This window comes from Diadema antillarum, unplaced genomic scaffold, assembly GCF_040938485.1.
Source record: "Diadema antillarum isolate AM-2024a unplaced genomic scaffold, OU_Dant_1.0 seq00001660_RagTag, whole genome shotgun sequence".
Lineage (NCBI taxonomy): Eukaryota > Metazoa > Echinodermata > Echinoidea > Diadematoida > Diadematidae > Diadema > Diadema antillarum.
Window position 1 is genome coordinate 439551 of NW_027272360.1, and position 14109 is coordinate 453659.

The following is a 14109-nucleotide window of genomic DNA, read 5'->3' on the forward strand; positions in this document are numbered from 1 at the left end:
ACTAATACGTCTTGAAGTACTGTGTGATACTGTTGACTCAGACTTCTACAAAGCTGTAAGTGAGAATTTTAACCCAATCCGGCTCATTACCTGTGTTTTTTATGAAAAATATGAATAAGGAATATAAATTAAATAACGACGCGTCACAATGCAGTCTAACGCTCTCACAATGTTATCATACATAGGGTTTTTCCCTGACTGTTTTTACTCCGGAGCTCTTGCAATATTCAGGCTTTTGTATAATACTATCTGACAAACTTTTTACTTTACCATTTTACTTCATAGCTCAGCATTCTCTCTCATAGCCTCTTACCCATTACATTTAAATGAAATACAACTAAATTGAGTTTGCGTGCCTGCATAATACTCTTTGGAAATTATAAGTGAGAATGTTCTTAGGTTTTGGCTCACTTCAAAATGAGAACCAATCGAACTGTCACAACATGAGAAAATGTATAACTAATAGAGAACTGGAGTAAGACAGGCCTTTCATTTTGTTTTGCCTCTCCTGATCGTTCGTAAGAAATGCTAATTCATGACCACCTTTTCACAATTTGATTGGAGCATGCATTCATAATGGAAAATAGTTGACACAATAATCTATCCCCAGGCATTATCATGCCAACATGTACTTATATATACATGTACTATATCTTTGTGAGACGTAGATATAAAATGTCTCAGGTTTTCGATCATAGTAATTTCGAGGAAATTTCTTTAATTTTTATCATATATGTAAACTTGAGGCTATTAGATTTTCATCCACTTACCTCTGTTCCTGTGAAAAAATGCAAGTGTCAACCTCAATGTCATCCACGAATCGCACGTACTCGGGCGGCCAGTGGAAAAAAAAAAAAAACACCGGTCACACGCGCCAAGGGCCATGGCATGCAGTGCCAATATGATAATAGCTCGCACAAATTGATACATAACATTTGTGTTTGTGTGCATGGGGACGATCCGATGGTTCATACAACAAAAGGGTTTCGTACAATTATTTTTAACATTGTTAAACGTACTCTTCCACATTTACGTAGCATATAATGTGTCTTTATATTTATTTGGATTGTTATCTTGAGAATTGCTAAAAACCGTTATTATGAAAAAGTGGACCTTTCAGAATTTGGGGGGGGGGGGTGCGGACGCACCCGACGCACCCCCCCCCCCCCCCCCCCTGGCTACGGGCCTGATTTGCCAATGAAAAGGATATCATTTTAATAAATTTCGAGAATATATTCTTTCAAGAAATAATAATAATGATAACAATAATATTAATAATAATAATTTTTGACTCTAGGATTCGAAAATAAAATGAGATCTGAGCACGCTGCGATGGTCCAGGACTAAACCAATAAACATACTTGCGTGGTGTAGGCCTTTATGTCATGAATATAATTTGTGGAAAGTAATTTATTACTGAATGAAAGAGACTCCCCACATACAATGGTGAATGCGTTGATTTTAGTTTGTCCAGCTCAGGAATTTTCAGACCAGGTTTAGTAAACTATAACAGGAATTTAACTTATCATTTGATGACCCAAAGTTCAAAGTTCAAATTTATTTTCATTTCCATCAAATAAACAGAGAAAATTATATACAATGTATAAGCAGAACATATTTGTAATAATGATTGCATCCATGAAGTAATAGTAATGATAAAATACAACCTGGATTGAATATATTGCAAATAATTGTTTACATATACCGGTAAGAATGAAGAAAAGCGGAGATAAAAAAAGAGAATATAGACACAATGGTATATACGGTACAATAACAGGAACATCTGAGGAGCACTTGTGTTTGAGATTATTTTTCTCTAATAAGAAAAATACATGTATCTTATAATCGTTTAATGTTAAAAGAAATGATGACTTGATAGAGATGATGAAACGATCCTAATTCGGTTGTATATTATAAGATTTCAATAAAAATAATTTTAATTTACTCTTAAAAGAATTCAAAATTTTAGCTGTTATTTAATATATTGTTATGAGGTGATTTCCAACACTCTGGCCAATCGAAATTGAAGGTGTTCTGAGCCAGCAAAGTTCTCAAAAATGGCAAATGGAATTCATTTAGGCCTTGTTGGATAACTGTGAATGGATTGATTTGATTTCTTCGAAACATTGTTTCAAATATATTTGGAAGATTATTTCTATACTATTTTGTGTGCGCATGATTTGTTTCATCATTTAAAGAGAAACTAGTCAAGATGGGGGAAATGGTCTGTAATAACCGAGAGAGCAATATAAGGGAATAGGGAGGAGGAAGAATATTAGATATATATATTATCAGTAAGGGAAGCAGATTCATTGGCTACACGTGTGGGTTCAGATATTAAGGGCAATAAAAAAGCAGATAGAAACATTTCTAAAATATCTTGTGACATATGATTTTGTTTTAGTAAGTCTATATGAAAATCACTCATATGAAACAATTTTTATTAATAAAAAGTGGGTTTTTAACCAAATACAAGAGATAATCTAAGAATGATTTAATGTTCTCGCTCGGAGGTCTGTGTACTACACCTTTGATTACATTTTTGCTGCCAGAAACTGTAATTTCAGTGAAAAGAGATTCAAACGAATCAATCATGCTGTTAAGCTCATCGCGAACTACATGATCATAAGTTTATGAAACATGTAAGGCAACGCCCCCACCTATATGTCTGTTGTTAACTACAAGATCATATCCGTCGAGAGCGACTAGAAGACTTGAGTCAAGGGAAAGCCAGGTTTCAGTTAGACCTGTACTGCCGATAATTTTTGCATGATGGGATAATTTAAAAGTAATCGCAGTTCTTCAGAATGTTTGTTAATACTCCCAATATAGGTTTTCCCGGCCAATTTCGCACTTTTGTCACTCCATTAAAGAGAAGGTTCATCCATTTAGCAAAACCCTCGTTATCGCACAGTCTGTCTTTAAAAATTGCATCTTGTGCGTTCAATTTAGCATATCGATCAATGAAATTAGTAAAAGTACCTTAAATTATCTAAACCATGGCGCCAGTTTGTGAGATGAATCAAAAATAAATTCCTTAGTTATAAGAATACTGGCCGGCAGTATAAAGATGCTCTAACAGAAAGAAAGAAAGAAAGAAAGACTCTTGAAATTAATGTAATATTTACCTGTTTCTTTAGCACATGTTTAGCCACATTTGACTATCCTTATATTCTGCAACATGAGTAAAGGAAGTGTTTAGCACTACCAGAATAGCTTGCAACTTTTATTTGCTGCATACAATATAGGACCTACAATTTGTGAACAACTTTAATCGTAAAATGTCATGTTCTAAATTGATTTGATCAATTTAGGAGACGAAATCTTTCCCAGTAACTTTCCCAGAAGCCAACAAGTTATCACACGTTCCAACCACCTCCGAAAATTATAAATAATGAACAAGACATAGACACTTTCTAAAAATACAAATCTGCAATACGAATGTGAAAATAAGCTCATCATTCTACCTCCATAATTTCGGTGCTCGATCGCAGCTTCGCTAGTTGTTGAAATAACAAAATTTGAATGTCTAAAGCCACCTCCCTCCGGCGTTCGAGTTGCTCACCGGTGTAGCGAAATTTCGTTGGCAGAAAGGCAAACCCAAGATCAACTATAAGTAGGACCTAGGTTGATACCACCACTTACTGTACACCACCAACACGTACAAACACATTTATGCATAAGTATATGTACGACATGTACGTATTGTTCAAAACTATCCTTCCATGTCTATGGAAGCAGGAGCCCGTCAAAAACTAGCCTTTAAACAAGGCGACTCGCTCTGCGTGCCCCCGTATAGCGCGTTTACCCCACAAACCTGTTGGCCGGCGAGTGGAGCGAGCCGCCTTTATCCACTCGTTCAGGGATGTGTACTTTTGTCGTTGTTGTTGCTTTATATTCTTTGACAAATTTGCGTACAAATTTGACGCAGAAAATACGCACGGCACCAGAATATAAAGCAACAACAACGACAAAAGTACACATCCCTGAACGAGTGGATAAAGGCGGCTCGCTCCACTCGCCGGCCAACAGGTTTGTGGGGTAAACGCGCTATACGGGGGCACGCAGAGCGAGTCGCCTTGTTTAAAGGCTAGTCAAAAACATGAATAGAATACGTCGCGTAGTAATTAGAATTGCTACCCGACGTAAATAATTATCGGTCATAACAGGAGCTACGTGCCTTTTTGCAAACTGAAGTAAGGTTTGGCCTATTGTACGCCAATATAAGTTTTAGCGTTAATCCATCTAAATTTGTATAATTTTTTTGCTTTGCTAATAGTTCCTTTTGAACGAGAGTTGGACATGTTTATTAGTAGGTTGTGTATTTTTAATTTGCTACTGTTTGCAAAATAATGCGGTTGTATATAATTGTTACATTGATTAATAAACTATTGGAGTTCCTTTTTTTTTTTACAGACAGTGCTTCTCATAGCAAAAGCAATCATTGCTAGGGTTGAATTTGCTAGAATTTAAAGCTTTTTTTAAAACAATTTTTTAGTCAATGACCAACGTCCCTTAACATTTGCTACTGTTAAGCAAAACCTCGAGAGCGTAACTAAAGTCTGCCATAGATGCATGCCTTTTGAGTGGCGACATTTTAGCGGCTCACGACCATTTGCGTGGGCAATCAAAACTTCAAGTCAGTCCTATAACCTATACCTGGACGACATAATTTTTTCTTATCTATAGGCCACTCAAGAAAATAAAAAATGGCCCGTTTTAGCCTCTTCTTGACAGGCTGAGCAAGCATGGACTCAACTAAACCCACCTAAGTGTGATCTGCTGCAAAGAAGAACTGTTCATTACATTGGACATAATATATATTATCAGCATTATATCATCATGCTTTGTTTTTTGCAACTCTTTATAACAACACAATTTTTGCTCTGTTTTAATTTGAGTAGCAGAATAAATGCAAGCAATCAAACTTGTTTTTTTATTAACTCTTGAGCGATCGAGCTATTGCGATCATTCATCGTATGTCGTCCATTGTGTGCATGTGTGTTTATGTGTTGTGAGTGTGTGTGTGCACCGTGTCCAAGAAACATGTGTTGGTAGTCAATACCCAAAAGTATATATCGGCAACCTTCCTCTATATAAATCCTTTTTTTGGGGGAAATTTTTAGCCCTCCATGGACTATTTTCTTGTCTCAATGTCAACATAATACAACTAAAAAAATTTTTCAACTATAATCTCGTTTTTTCTTAACATTTCTCTCGTTAACATTCACACAAACAAATGTTGGAGTGACTGCCACTATAAACTTAACTTGTTGAGAGTACCCGATACAGAATGAATATATATCTCGTCTGCATAATAATTCACTATTTTTTTTTTGTCTTCATAGGGTTAAACCTAGGGACTTTGTTTTTTAATTTTTGTGCAAACAATTGTTGCTCAATCACAGTTTGGAGCGTCGTTTCTCTTTTCTTTAAAACCAAATCTATCTAAATCCTGTTTCATTTTACATATCAACTTGAATGCTAATGTATATCAAACTCAATATATATCGCAATGATATCTGTTATGATATGGCTGCAATAGGGCAACAATAAGATTCAAATGGCACTAGAGAACCGGTCGATAATTAATATTTTTTCTTTAACTTTTTTTTGTGGGCCGTGTTACGCTCTCGAAGCATAACTAACATATGTGCGTAGATAAGGCCTCTCTTGTTTAAAGTAAAACTTTTGGCTGCACTATGAAACTGAGAAAAAAAAAACACCATTGGAGACTAAAATGATTAAAACAAGAAAATGTCAAGTCACAGCATTGACATTTCAATCATCAATAGCAATGTGAAGACCATCCAGACACCTATATATAGGTGTGGATGTATCTGTGTTGCCCGAAATGCTGCGGGAAGTGATCGTCTTCTCTCTTTTGAAATGACTTTTCTTGCAACAACTCTTATTCAGTACCCACTACTGCAGCGAATGTGATTGACTCCATCACATGACGAGATATCATTAAAAAATATCCAACAATATTTAAGAGATGAAAAAGTAATGAGTTGGAAAGAGTTTCACTGCAGACAGACTGGCCTGCATGCTACAATCCCACGACAGGCCCTTTCGTGATAGGAGTTGCAGTATTAGTAGCATTTTTCTCTGACTGGAAGTCAATAGGTGAATGTATTACGAAAAACTAACGATACTTTACAGCTTATTGACAAGGACCTGATCTACATTGCCAAGGTTTGAATCAGTGTCCTATGCGTACAGGGCATGCAGGTCTCGCAGAAGAGAGGAATGCTATTAGAATCATTTCATACCTGCCACGGCTGCCACGCTCTATAGTTATACCACAATGTCTACACTATGATTCTTTCATCAATGCCAAGTCAAGCGATTTGTCTGATTCATGTTTACATAATGGCTTCTTAACATTGGACTATAATGGATAATTTCTTTCAGACATCGGCAGCATCAGAGGGTGCAAAAAAAAAAATCATTGTATCCGTTCGGCGTGGCATGTCCTTGAAGAGATAGAGAAATCAACAATAAGCAGATGGTAAAAGAGTGGTATGGATGGTGTAGTTATTTGAAACCTGAATGACTCCACACCCCCTCTCAGCAGATCAGCCAAACAGTCGTCATAACAAAGCATTTTTCTTTGACTGGAAGTCAATAGGTGAATGTATTACGAAAAACTAACGATACTTTACAGCTTATTGACAAGGACCTGATCTACATTGCCAAGGTTTGAACCTGTGTCCTTTACGTACCTTTAATGAGGGGCAGGTCTCGCAGAAGAGATGAATAATGGTAGAATCCTTTCATACCTGACAAACCCTATACCACAATGTCTATACACTATGATTCTTTCATCAATGCCAAGTCAAGCGATTTGTCTGATTCATATTTACATATAATGGCTTCTTAACATTGGACTATGATGTAGAATGCCATTCAGAAATCGACAGCATACATCAGAAGGTACAAAAAAAAACTTATTGTATCCGTTCGGCGAGGCATGTCCTTGAAGAGATGAAGAACTCGACAATAAGCAGAAGGAAAAGAATGGTTTGGATGGTGTAGTTATTTGAAATCTGAATGACTCCACACCCCATCTCAGCAGTTCAGCTAGACAGTCGTCATAACAATGTGTTTTTTAACAGCTTCTTCCGTTCGCAATATTTGCTACATAAAGTCGTCGTTCAATTTGTGCCTTTGTATTCCCTTTTTAATTTCTTGTACTTCTGCTTTTCTTCTTATCATTACTATCATCTTTATCATTATTGTTTATGTCCATTTTCACTATACTTTAGGAAGTCGACGTTATCATTGATGATTACTGATCTTTCATTTAAGACATTTAGTCAAATCGATTTTTTTTTAATTCTCTTTTGCCTTGAATAGCTATGTATACTGTTTGTCATCATGCAATTCAACAACTGTATAGCACTTCCCTGTAACAAATTACAATAACAACAACTTATAGAAATTGGATAACGTCTCAACAGTAACATGTTTTGAAGTGTCACCATCATTCGCGAATGCGAAATCAGAAGACTAGAAACCATTTTTAGAGTAGAGCTTCCAAGGTGCATATGTGACAAAACTTGACTTCATTTGTACTCTGAATAAAATTTGTAGTTTACGGCAGAGTACGGCAGAGATGCCAAGTTCAAAAAACTTTTATGAGTGAGATTTTTATGACCCGGCAACTCGGCGCTCGCGCGCATGCGCGCGCGAACGAGAGGGTGTCCCCCTCCCATGGTAGGGAGCTTTTTAAAATTATTAGCTCTTAATGATGCGATCTGGTGCATACTTAAGTGACTATTTTTTATTAATTTTGAAAGGCAAAAGGGAAATATACCTTCAATTGCAACTATCACTTTAATCCTTTGAGCTATATGCTCCTTATTTTTGGCCCAAATTGCAGACTTCACCAGATGCGTGAGAAAAATAGGTGCCATGCGTGAGATCGTGAGACAGACCCTAAATGCTTGAGTCTCACGCAGAATGCGTGAGACTTGGTAGCTCTGGTACGGATGGACATATATTCACTACTAAAGCCGAATCTGCGTATTCAGAAAAGTATTGACAGACTGTGCTGAAAATCGTTTTTGTGACATTTCGACTACTTTTGAAAAGCTTTCCAAAATTGCAGGAAAAATATGGTTTAAAAAAAAATCTGGTAAGAAGCAAGCGCGACCCGTTGGGAAGGTAGACCTATACTCAACGAACATGTGAAGCAATAAGTGTAGGGGAGACCGGGTCTAGTTGTTACACGGGCAAGTTGTTACACTGTCATTTTCTCTATTATCATGGCAAAAGAGGGCGTTACAAGTAATATCAAATCAAAACGTATAGCCAACGATCTCTGCATGCGAAATCTGGCGTTGCCTGGACGTCACATGTAGAAGGTAGGTCCAAAAAACACTTTTTTACCTCTCCGAGTAAAATTTTGAAAAATTCGATTTTTTTTTATTACACCAAATCCATGCTTCTCCAGTAAGTGATGAGTATGTGGTTGAAAGAAGCGTGTTTTGGCTGTCTTTTGGTGAAAGTAGCAACACGTGATGTTTGATTGTTTATTGGCCACACGTGTGAAAAGTTTTTGAAAACGCACTGGGTCAAGTTGTTACAACAACTTGACCCGTCTGGAGAATCGAGTGGTGTAACAACTTACCCCAATGCACTTTCAATTGAATTTATGGTTATACACACACACACACACACACACACACACACACACACACACACACACACACCCACACACACCCAACACACTCATACACCCCAGCATAGGCTAACATGCACACCCAGACAGGTTAATATTAAGAATTACCTTACACGTCAGATCTGCATTACCCGATTTGAGTTGACTTTCTACGGTGTAACAAAGTACCCCATGTGCTGTAACAACTTACCCCAACATCGGGGAAAGTTGTTACAAAATTTTGTGTTTATTGATTACGTAATATCTTGTTTATATTATCCGGACTTCCAAAGTTTGTACTGTTTTTAATGAAAGGAGGAAATAAGGTATCCTCAAAGCAAAAATGAAGCCGATTCCTCTATTCGTTTTTTGTACAGACCTAAAAATGTGAAAATTGTAACAACTAGACCCGGTCTCCCCTACGAAGCAATCAAGATGGACGCTCAGCAAAATGACAGCAAAGTGAGAGAACTAGGAAAGCAAGTGAATCAACTCATCCAGGAAAGACTTGTCAGACATTTTTGAGGTTCCATGGCATAAAGGACGATCAAGGAGAAAACACAGACACACTGGTGAGCGACATCGTCCATGATCGTCTGGGCATCAGCCTTTCCCCCGGTGACATCGACGGCAGCCACAGATATCATGCCGAGATACAAAGATACACCCAACGGAGCGGTGAAGGAGAAAAGCATCATCAAGTTTTCCACGTACAACGCACGTCAAAAAGTGTACCAGATCGAAGCTGAAGGGAACCTCAATCTTCATCAACGAAGACCTCACGTACATAGTCAAGGCGCTAATTCCTGTAGGAGGCTTAATTAAGGAGTTCGTTCAACCCACCCCGCAGAAAAGGTTTAACCAGACAGGGTGGTAGATGGGACCTCCATGAACATCCCCAGGTAGTATGTGGTTCCATATTGTGGTGTCAGTAGAATTTTACTGGCCATTTTTCATCATTATTTGTTGGAACAAACGCAAAGGGGTCTGCGCACGCCAAGACTATTACACTCACCACTAGCATTGCTACATGCGCCAGTGCAGTGGTGCGTGTAGTAGTCTTAGCGCACGCATACTTTTCTTCGACAAACAAGGGTTTTGCCTGCAAACTGACTTTTCACACCAAGCTGGGGGTCGGTATAGTGTAGTTTCTAGACGTTTTTATTTCGTCTTTATTTCTCCGAGTTGAAGTAAGCAGAGTGAGAGCGCATACCCAGTGATTGCGACGCCCGAATCGCAATCACTGGGTATGTGCCCTCACCCGGCTTAGCGCAATACAGCGGGCTTCTGCCCAATACACAAGTTGCAACTCAGAGAAATAAAGACGAAATAAAAACGACTAGAAATAAAGACTAGGGTCGGTAACGCTTGTCGCTATTGGGGCACTGAAAATACCAAACTTATCACAGTTTTTGCATTTACTTCATGAAGAATTCATCAAACCTGCATAAAACTTTATATGTACACGTTGCTAGAGATGTCGGCAATACAGTAGGATTCAATGTAAGTTATAATATTGTACATGGTTACCATGGTTACCGGTTGCCTACTGGTGATTGGTAACCCCCTAAATGCCTCCTACTGCTGCAAACTTTGATTTTTTTAATTTTATAGATGCAATTAAAAAAAAACTTTTTATTGACTATTGTAAAAAAAAAAAAATCTTCTGCTGCCAAGGCAACTAGTATTATCCAATCATGATTCAGCTGTCAATAACTCAAAAACTAAAGCCCATAATTTCAAAAAGCTCAATGAGCATGTCCTTCCTTTTGCATATTTTGTGTACAACTTATGTGAAGAATATACTGAAGCATTCTCAAGTTACTGCAATATTTGTAAACAAAGGCATAATAAACGGCCTTTGAAAGAAAGATATCATTTTCGAATAGTAAAATGCATGAAAAAGTTGCATCCGTCGTACTTTCAACACAAATTTGACTTCAAAGTACATAGGCAAATGTAGTTTTTAGTAATGTATGGACACAAATTTCCCTTAAAAATATAGGTGAATACAGAGAGCAAAGCCAATTATATTCTAATGTTAGCTCTTTTGAGCATTAACAGAGCGATGGTTATGCAAAACAATCCTGGAAGAGAGCAGAGGAAAGCAATAATTATTGTTCATGTTCGTAAAGGAAGTTCATTCAAGAATGCAGATAAATTTCTTTGTAAAGAAGGAATACACACGTGCGCTGGATTATCCACCAAAGAATTAAACGTACTTTTGTGTTCGTTAGCTTTTGTATATATATATATATAATAAAATGAAAAAATCGATATACAAGTGTATGTAAATTTGTATCAAAACGTGCAGTAATGAATTAAAGCTAAGGAGACAATGAGGGGAAACTCTTGGACGTCTTTTCCCTTTTATCCAGGCTAATTTAACAGTGTTGAGGTAGGTCTATGGCTGATGTGCACGAAAGGCAAAAGAAGCAAATCTGTCTAAATTCCATATATATAATGTATATACATATATATATATATTTTTTTTTTTTGGGGGGGGGAGGGGTTACCAATCACCTGTAGGCATCCCGTTACCATGGTTACCATGCACAATATTATAACTTACAATGAATCCCACTGTTTTGCTGACATCTCTAGCAACGTGTACATATATAGTTTTATGCAGTTTTGATGAATTTTTCATGAAATAAGTGCAAGAACTGTGATAAGTTTGTCATTTTCGGTGCCCCAATAGCGACAAGCATTACTGATCCTAGTCTTAATTTCTAGCCGCTTTTATTTCGTCTTCATTTCTCTGAGTTGCAGCTTGTGTATTGTGCAGAAGCCCGCTGTATTGCGCTATGCCAATTATGAGGTTGCATACCCATTGATTGCGACAAAAACGGTTGTGGTGTCGCAATCACTGGGTATATATGTGCTCTCACTCTGCTTACTTCAACTCGGAGAAATAAACACGAAATAAAAACGTCTAGAAACTACACTACACCGACCCCAGCTTGGCGTGAAATGTTACTTCGTAGTTTGCAGGCAAAAACCCTCGTTTTGTGACCTAAAAAGTATGTATGCGCTAAGACTACTACACGCACCACCGGCATTGGCGCCTATAGCAGAGCTGGTGGTACGTGTAGTAGTCTTAGCGTGCGCAGACTCTTTCTCAAAGAATAAGATCTTGTCGCAACTTAAGTGGCCTGTAAAATTTTATTGATACCACAATTTGGAGTCACATACTACCTAGGGGTGTTCCAGAGGGTCCAACCGACCACCCCATGCAGTCAAACCTTTTCTGCGGGGTGGGTAGAACGAAGTCATTTTTTCTGGGTCCCTGCGCCTTGATTAACAAGTGTCAGGAGCTCATGCAAAGCCTATAGTTACACAAAGGATATGTAGTTATCCAAATGTTCAACATGATGGTTCCAGTCTAGTGACTTATCAATATACAAACCTAGATATTTATTCATTTATTTATTTATCTATCATATATGTATTTATCTATTATATTTATTTTTCATTTATTTTATTTATCTATTTATTTATTTATCTATTTATTTAATTCATTCATTTATTTATTTATTCATTCATTCATTCATTCAGTTTTCTTTTAGCAGGGTAGCTCTTTCAGCTCACTCGGAACTGCTCTGCCAATGGGGCCCTGCATCACATACAAAATACAATTTGAGTAAAAAACAAAAACAAAACACAGACTTAAGACACTGTTTTGCAAGCATGAGTGTGTTTGTGTGTAGGTATAGTGTGCATGTGGGTGTGTGTGTGCATGATTGTGCGTGCATGTATATGTGCGTGTGCTGGTTTGGGTGGGTGCCAGTGTACTGGTGTGGAGGTGAACGTGTGTGTGTGTGTGTGTGTGTGTGTGTGTGTGTGTGTGTGTGTGTGTGTACGTGAGGTCTTTTCTTACCATTATTTTCTATCTCTCCCGGACTTGATTGTATTTTTTTTTGGTTCCTTTTTCAATGTTTTTGGTTTCATTGATACGAGCAATAGCTGAATAGTGTACAGTTTTGTCGGAGGTAATCTAAATATGAAAGCATAAATCAGTTTCATTAGATTCAAGATTTATTTTTAAGCTAAGTTTCAGATTTTGTTCTGTTTTCAACCCTCTGTACAAAACTTTAATTGTATATAGTGTAGGATGTAGGTGTATAGGATAGGAGTGTGTGGTTAACACCCAGACAATGGTCCTGAACAATGGCCAGGGTTTGAAAGCTCTATCACATATGCATGAGAAATTCCACTATCACCATTGATCACAGCTAGTCTTTATCTACTCTGAAATGCAGTGTGTGCAACAGGGCCGGCGCACAGTTTTCAAAAGTGTGGGGGCCCACTTCCGGGTTTCATGAGCTAACAAGCAAAAAAAAAAAAAAAAAAAGGGTCCTCAGCTCATCTCTCCCCGTCCCCGTCCACTTCCGGGTTTCTTCAGCTGACAAAAAAAAAAGGTCCTCAGCTCCTCTCCCCGTCCACTTCCGGGTTTCTTCAGCTAACAAGCAAAAAAAAAAAAGGTCCTCAGCTCATCTCTACCCGTCCACTTCCGGGTTTCTTCAGCTGACAAGCAAAAAAAAAAAAAAAAAAAAAATTTCCTCAGCTCATTCTCTCCCTCCCATTGTAGTGCCTCTTACGTACTTCCGGGTTGAAAAAAGTGGGGGGCCCAAAGTGATGACACCTTATTTATTCCTTTGTATGGTGTAAAAAAAAAAGTGTGGCCCCCACGGCTGCGCCGCCTCTGTGCAAGCACATGAGAACATGTGCTTACTTCTTTCATGTGCACGCATTTTACTAGTACCGTCTACCATGAATTCAGACTATAGTGCCCAGGGCAATCCATCGTGAATCATTAGTAAAGCATTCATGTGCTTTGGAGCAAGAGACCAGAAGCCTAGTCTGCAGAGCTCTGAAAAGGTGGTATAGACCAGTTCGTAATTCAACTTTGCGCATGAGCAATGTATTTCGCAATATAAAAGGAAATAGGCTGTTATTCAATACAAAACAATGAAAGGGATGCCTGCTAAATTGTCAACTGATGGAATATTCTGATCACCTGATCAAAACGCAAGTTAATTCTTTGTTTGGACATGAATTCCATAAATTGATACGTCAGGCAAGCTTATGCATTATGCCGCTTTGAAAACGAATCAAGTGCCTAACCGACTGAGAAAAAAGAAAGATCATTTCTACCAATGTGTACATGAGATAATTACGAACTGGCTTATTCGTGGTATTCATGCCTATTGTTCAGGGTCATTGTAAGCACACCCTCACATACACATCATTGGTTCCAATGTAAAGTTCAGTTTTGTATATACAGATGGTTCTGTATGCTAATTGAACATGGAATTGAATATGTTTTTTTGGCGCCAAATGCACATATCATTGACTCAATTATAGTATTTGACTTCGTTGGCAGGACTGCTTCGTGTATCGCCAGACGGTCGCCAATCATAACCAGCCGCCTTTCCCGA